This window comes from Panthera tigris, chromosome B4, assembly GCF_018350195.1.
Source record: "Panthera tigris isolate Pti1 chromosome B4, P.tigris_Pti1_mat1.1, whole genome shotgun sequence".
In the NCBI taxonomy this organism is placed as follows: Eukaryota; Metazoa; Chordata; class Mammalia; order Carnivora; family Felidae; genus Panthera; species Panthera tigris.
The window spans coordinates 91,713,382-91,720,028 of record NC_056666.1 but is presented as its reverse complement, the minus strand read 5'-3'; the positions used below and the strand labels follow the sequence as shown (position 1 = coordinate 91,720,028).

General features: G+C 48.2%; 1 non-coding gene across 1 annotated transcript; it reads left to right on the top strand.

Moving 5' to 3' along the window:
- The first annotated feature begins 6,327 nt into the window (after window positions 1–6,327).
- Window positions 6,328–6,439, top strand: LOC122240656. Its single transcript, XR_006220429.1, has one exon. It is a non-coding gene; the product is annotated as a U6 spliceosomal RNA (small nuclear RNA).
- The last annotated feature ends 208 nt before the right edge of the window (window positions 6,440–6,647 follow it).

The following is a 6,647-nucleotide window of genomic DNA, read 5'->3' as shown; positions in this document are numbered from 1 at the left end:
CAGAGAAATAGGCCTGTTGGTTTTCTTGTCTCTCTGGGACCCCTTTTGGTCACCTCTGCCCCCTTTCTGGCAGTCTTCCCCACGCCTTAGTCACCGAACCGCGCCCAGGCCAGACCTTCCTTGGCGGGCCTTCCAGCGCTGCGTGCCCGTCCTCCTCGATACTTGGCTTTGAACAGTGTGGTGGGAACTCCTACCTCTGCCAGCTGCTCCCTTCAAGTGCCTGGGGCTAATGGGGTTGCACACGCGGGCACACACACTTATTTACTTGTTGGTATTTTAAATACCCAGCTACCCCAAAGCGCACCAATCGGGAGCTTTGGAGGTTGGCTCTGACATGGGTGGTTCCAATGTCCAGCCGGGGTCGGGAACCACCTGATTAACACCCAAAGCTGAGGCGGGACGGTGAAGGACTCAGAACACACACTCTGAAACCAACTGCCTAAAATGAATCATGTCTCCACCAGGAACCTGACAGCTGTACAGCCTGGGGCACTTTATATCCCTTTGTCCATCATTTCCTTATTTGTCGAGCGGAGGGGATGCTGATAGTGCTATCTGCCTCATGGGGTTGTGGTGGGCGGGGGGTCGGATCCGATAACAGCTGTGAAGTACGCTGTGGTCCAGCCCACAGTCGGTGCTTCTGGGCAGGCTGGTTCTTCGTATTGATAACTATTACTACTCAGCATCCTATGGTCACCTGGCTCCGAGGGGCCCCAGGGCGGCAGCTTCAGGAAAAAAAAGTTAACAGGAGACTTAGATCTGCTCTGTGGGATCGGGACGGAAGGCCGAGGCAGAGTTTGCAAGGTCCTCCTTCGCCTCCAAGCGAGGTCCTATGAGTGCTCCTGTCCTGAACAGACTTCTGCTGGTCTCCAGCCCCTACCAGGGGCTGCTGGGAAGGACACTTGGGAGCCACGTGCATCAGCCACACCGGTCTCGGCCTCTCCTGAGAGAGGGGCTTTAAGAAGCGCCTGATGGGAGCTTCTCCTGCAACTATAAAATCGCATTTCTCACCGACGGGCCTGGTTTTCGGGGGGCCCAGGCTGCAGCCCTTGCAAGGCTTTGGCAGCTCTCCCGGTGCCCCTGGCTGGGGAGCAGTGGGCAGAGTGGCCCTATCGGGTCGGGGTTTATTACCCCCTCCAGTGTACTAGCCCTCGCTTCAGAATAAATACCCTCCCACGCTCAGTGTGCCGCGCACCTGTTAGTGTTTGTTTTCAACTGACAGTGTTGATTTAGCGTTAGGCCCAGCAGGGGATGTGGTTACAGCGCTATGATAAGGGCCCTGAGCAGCTCTGCGCACAAGAGGAAAATGCCAAGTTGGGTAATGAAAACTGAACCGCCCCATGCTTCGGCTTAAAAATATCCTTACCGAAATTATGAAAGCGCCACAAAAACAAAACAACGCACAAATCATCCCTCTCTCCTAGAGCAGTTTTCCTTCCCCACACTGCACCGCAGCGAGAAGCAGCCTGGCTTGTCTGAAACTCAGGGGAGGGAGCCCTGGGTTCTCTTAGCACTTCCTGCTCCCCCTTGGGGGCTGCTGGCAGATTTCACCTCTCCTCTCCCGGCCTTGCTTTCCCCTGCGATGGAGAGAAGGGTTTGAATGCCCTGAGCTCTCTGATTCCTTCCAGTACCCCTTCACCCCGCCTAGCATGTTGGTGAATCCACTGATTCACTGATGCATGATGCATTCAATTACAGAGCACGACCTACACAACAGGCAATGCGGGACATGGGGGGAGAGAAGGCAAGGCAGAGCAGGCCAGGCACCATCCCTGGAAGCAAGTGTGTAAACAAACAGGCACGACCAAGGGTGCACGCTGGCAGCGACATATGTTCGGGGGAAAGGTGATTTTCACAGATCAGATGAGTGGTCTTTCATAAAGAGGGCGACTCTTTAAATTGAGTGTTGAGTGATGCACCGATGCTTGCCAAGGTGGGGAGGGGTGTAAAGAGGGCTGCTATGGGCAAAGCTTTAGTAAAAGGCGAGCTGCAAAAGAGCCTGGTGGGGTGGGGGATTGCCAGCACTTTAGGGAGTCAGAAACCTAGACTGTGGGCTGTGTGTGTGTGAGAAAGAGAGATAGAGACAGGGACACAGAGAGGAGAAGGCTAGTAGAGAGCAATGCTTTTGGATATCAGAAGAGATTCAAAGTGGGCAGAGGCCACATTAAAGCCGTACGATATAAAGGAGTTCAGAGTTTAGCCCACAAACATGAAGGAGCTAATGACAACCCGTTTTAAGCACAACTCAGTCAACTTTGGGCCAGTAGAGACTTTATGAAAAATAGTTATATGTGCAAATAATTAGGAGATTAGAATTTGTCTTATTTGCCACATTTCCCCCCGGTGTTAGATAACAAATGTTCAGGCGATGGCACCATCCTGTTTCCTGGTTTGCTCCTTCAGGTGGCTGGACTGGAGCCTTCAGGACCCAGGTTTACAGGTTGTTGGCTTTAACTTACAACCTTCTTCTTCATGCCCCTTCCATTTCCACAATGGAAATTGGAAGACTATATCACTTCCTAAAAGCTTTCAAGACTAATCCCGTTGTACTCTTACCTCTCCTTTCCTTTCCTTTCCTTTCTCGTCTATCGTGCATTTTCCTTCTTTTTGTGTGTGTGTGTACCTTGATTATCATCTGGCGAGCAGAGATTATATCATGAATATTTTATAACCCCATAGCGCCAGTATACAAGAGCCTATTAATAGCTCAATGACTTCAAAGGATACTTGCACATGCCTAACACAGGCCAGGTACAGAGCAGGTGCAAAATTATAAGAAGGCACATAAGCTGTGGAGTCAGAAAGTGCAGCGGTTTAACCCCTAGCTAGGTCACATAATCATTAGTGGTCCTGACCAAGTCATTTGATTCTGAGCCTCAGTATCTTCCTCTGCAGAGTGGGGTTAATAATAACGTGAAAGGGTATTTCTTTTTTTTGTTGTTGTTGTTAACGTTTATTTACTTTGAGAAACAGAGACAGAGCATGAGTAGGGGACGGGCCGAGAGAGAGGGAGACACAGAATCCGAAGCAGGCTCCAGGCTCCGAGCTGTCAGCACAGAGCCCGACAAGGGGCTCGAACCCACAGACTGTGACATCATGACCCGAGCGGAAGTCAGACGCTTACCCGACTGAGCTATCTGGGTGCCCCATGAAAGGATATTTCTTAAGAAAAGATAAAATCATGACTCCCATACAGATATAAAATAAACACATGCTAAGGATTTTATTTAACAGATAGATGTTAAATTGGTTCAAAGGCGAAATAAAAGACGCATAAATTTATATGGTGTTAAGAAGTGTTGGAATGAGTTTACACATCGACAGAAACTGGCTTTTTCCAATGAGGGTTGAGTGGGTGGAGAAGCCAATGTAATTCCATCCAGCGAGTATGTATTTGTGTATCCGCAGACAAGAATCATTTGCATTGCTATCAGTTATCTATAGCGTACAGAGTAGTAAAATCGCTTAAAGCCAGTGAAAGGCTCAGAGCCCCCCCTCTCAGAATCAGAATCAGAATCTGATCCTGGAAAGAGTGTGCACTAAACAATGCATAGTGTTCTACAGAAGCACAAACCTTTCTCTGTAACGCCTAGCTGGCATCCTGTGATTGCTGGGAGGATCAGCTCTCACAAATGTGGAACACCTTGCATAGTCCCGAGAATGTACCAAGTGCCCAAGCAAATGAGAATTGATTTTATTACTATTGCTATAAGTTATAAAATAAAATTGCTTTTTGGCTAAGTTTTTGCTCATCAAACCAGAATGGGTATTTTTCCATCGTTATCATCTAATGGCATCCAATATAGTGCCCGGGTACTGGCTTAGTGCTCAGTAGATTTTTGAATGACAAGTTTACACGAAGGACAATATTCCGGTGAACCGTGAAATAGATTTTTTTAAGTTTATTTATTTATTTTGAGAGAGAGAGAAAAGCATGAGCAGGGGAGGGGCAAAGAGAGAAGGAGAGAGAGAGAATCCCAGGTAGGCTCCACACTCAGCATGGAACCTGTCACGGGGCTCTATCCCATGAACCGTGAGATCATGACCTGCGCCGAATCAAGAGTTGGACGCTCAACCGATTGAGCCACCCAGGCACCCCGTGAAATAGATTTTGAGAACCATTGATGATTAACCTTGTGAGTCAGGACAGATGGCAAGGAAACTGAAATGACTTCTGCCATCGTGCTCTCGTTCTGAAAGTCAGTGGGACTTTCAGTGGGACCTCACGTCCCATTCATGTAAAATGATGGTGTTTGAACGCTACTCTGCTCTGACCCCTCTCCACTGGATGCCAGCCTGAGTTCTGTTGAAATGAGCATTCGCTTTACCCTGGGTCTAAGTCCTTATTCAAACACAGCTTTCAATGATGCCAGTTGAGTTTCCCACATGCCTGCTGTGACGTCCAGGAGGATCTTCTTCAAGGAACCAATGGCAGTTCAGTTCTCTTGGGAAGCAGACTAGGACCAACAAACAGTTTCCTGAACTCACCCCATTTTAAATGATAAGCAAAGACAGAAGGGGAGCTCAGTAGAGCGAGTGTATGTGTGAGTGTATGCATGTGCTTGTGATTAAATAGCAATAACTACAACAGCCACCCCAAATTTAAAATGGCGTTCCTTGCATAACGCTAAAATAAGTTGCTGGTGGCCAAGAGGAAAGTGGGGATGGAACATGGATAAAAATTGGATGTATCTTGGAACTGTCTCTGGTTTTAGTGGTTTGGACCCCGAAGTGGTTCAACTTGTCTCTTCCTTCTTTTTTCTTCTGGAAAGCCTTTCATTTTAGAATGGTAATAAGCAACCACCCAATTTGTACTTAACTGTGGACTTGGCTTCTACTAATTTTCAAGAGTTAAAGAAAGACAGAAAAAATTCTTTAAGCCTGACAGAGTTTCTGGAGCCCCAGCCCTCCTTGAACACCTTCCAGCATCCTACCTGGGTCTTAGAGGAATGCTGGCCTAGAGACAAACTTAATACGTACCACCCTGACTCCCGCAGCTGCTCTTAACTCTTCCATGCATAGGGAGAGCTCTTTGACTAGAAGGAAAACTGTTGTAAGGACAGGTACGGGCCAGGGTGGTAGGAAAGGAATGATGACCTTAACCAGAAAATAAAACTCAACTGTGGGCAAAGGCAGGGCTGGTCTTCTGATTCGGGGACTATCGACAATTATTTCGTGAGTTCCCGAGCAAGATCCATTCTGCCAAAAATAATTCCACTTTGCAAGAGGATGCCAGGAAATCCACAGTTTTGAGTTTTAGTTCAGTCAGTGACTCAACCATCTGTTAATTTGCAAGGATGTGTGTCTCCAATTCTTCCTTGGATTCTCAGGGAAAGAAAGGACCACCTAATCTAGTGATTCTAAGCTCTTTTTTTTTTTTGGATGATGGATGCCTTTGAGAACCTCAGTTTTGCAGCTCAGAAAGATGTAGACAGGCACTCCATGTGAGTTAGACTTTTCTCCCACTGCAAACAGTAGAAGCCTGCTGCGGCTAATTTAAGCAACAGAGGGATTTAATGGAAGGAAATGGAGTGGGAGAGGAAATAGGTCTAGAAAGCTTTGGGATCTAGAAAGCAGGAACTAATTCCTAGTGGGCACAATTTCTTCTGTGCTGTCAGCAAAATGAATCCGATAAGCCATTCCCCCCACCAACCCCCCCCCCCCCGCCCTTGTTGCAAGAAAGATTTCCCAAGAGGAATTCTGTTTGGCTTACATTAGACCCTTCCCTCTTCCCCTGCCATGGCTAAAAGAAGTGAAGTTTATTGACTGCAAGTGCCACCAAGATAGAACAATATTCAGAGGCGATCAAGGCCCTAAAAGGGTAATTAGGGTCTTGATATTACTGAAGGAGAAGGAAACGATGCTGGTCAGGTGAAAGCTACCGGTGTCCACTAAAAACACCTCCACACAGACATCCGAATATCACGTGAGTAGGGGAGCCATGGAGCCTTGGCCTAGACCCCAGCTCTGAAAACTGGGGCCAAGAAACCCCTACCTAGGCTACACCCTATGGTCAACATTTACATGCATGCTCTCACACCCTCCATTTCCGGAGAGTACGTGTGTTGTTAGAGGACCGGAAGTTCAAGACAAAATGGGGTACCTGCCAGAAGAAAAATAAGCCTGAGGATACCAAGAGTGACAAGAAGCAAACAGAGACGCTGGGAAGAGTAAAACGAAGTCTTTCCCAGACCTGATCCTTGATTAAGTGATCTGCATGTAAGGACGTGTCGTCTACTGTTGCACCAGTCACGGGCTCTCAAGTCAGGGATCTGCTGGTTGTGCACTTGGGTCCGGCGCTATTGCAGGACCTAACGTTCCAGGGACGTGCTCACTTCGGCAGCACATGTACTACAATTGGAACGATGCAGCTAGGACAGCAGGGCCCCTGTGCAAGGACGACACGCAAGTTCGTGAAGCTTCCACATCCGAAATAGTTCCCGTGAGGATGGTCTGGAAGGACCTGCTACCTGCAGAATGAGGTCCCTGGAGGGAAGGGTGCTAAGCCAAGCCTCTAGGCTTGATTTCTGATCTCACTGGTGTGGGTACAGCACCAGAGAAACCCATGAGGGGATGGAGGGAGTCTTGCATCCATTTCAGCAGGGAAGTGGCATGGATCCAGCCCCGAGATGGCCTGGGATACATAC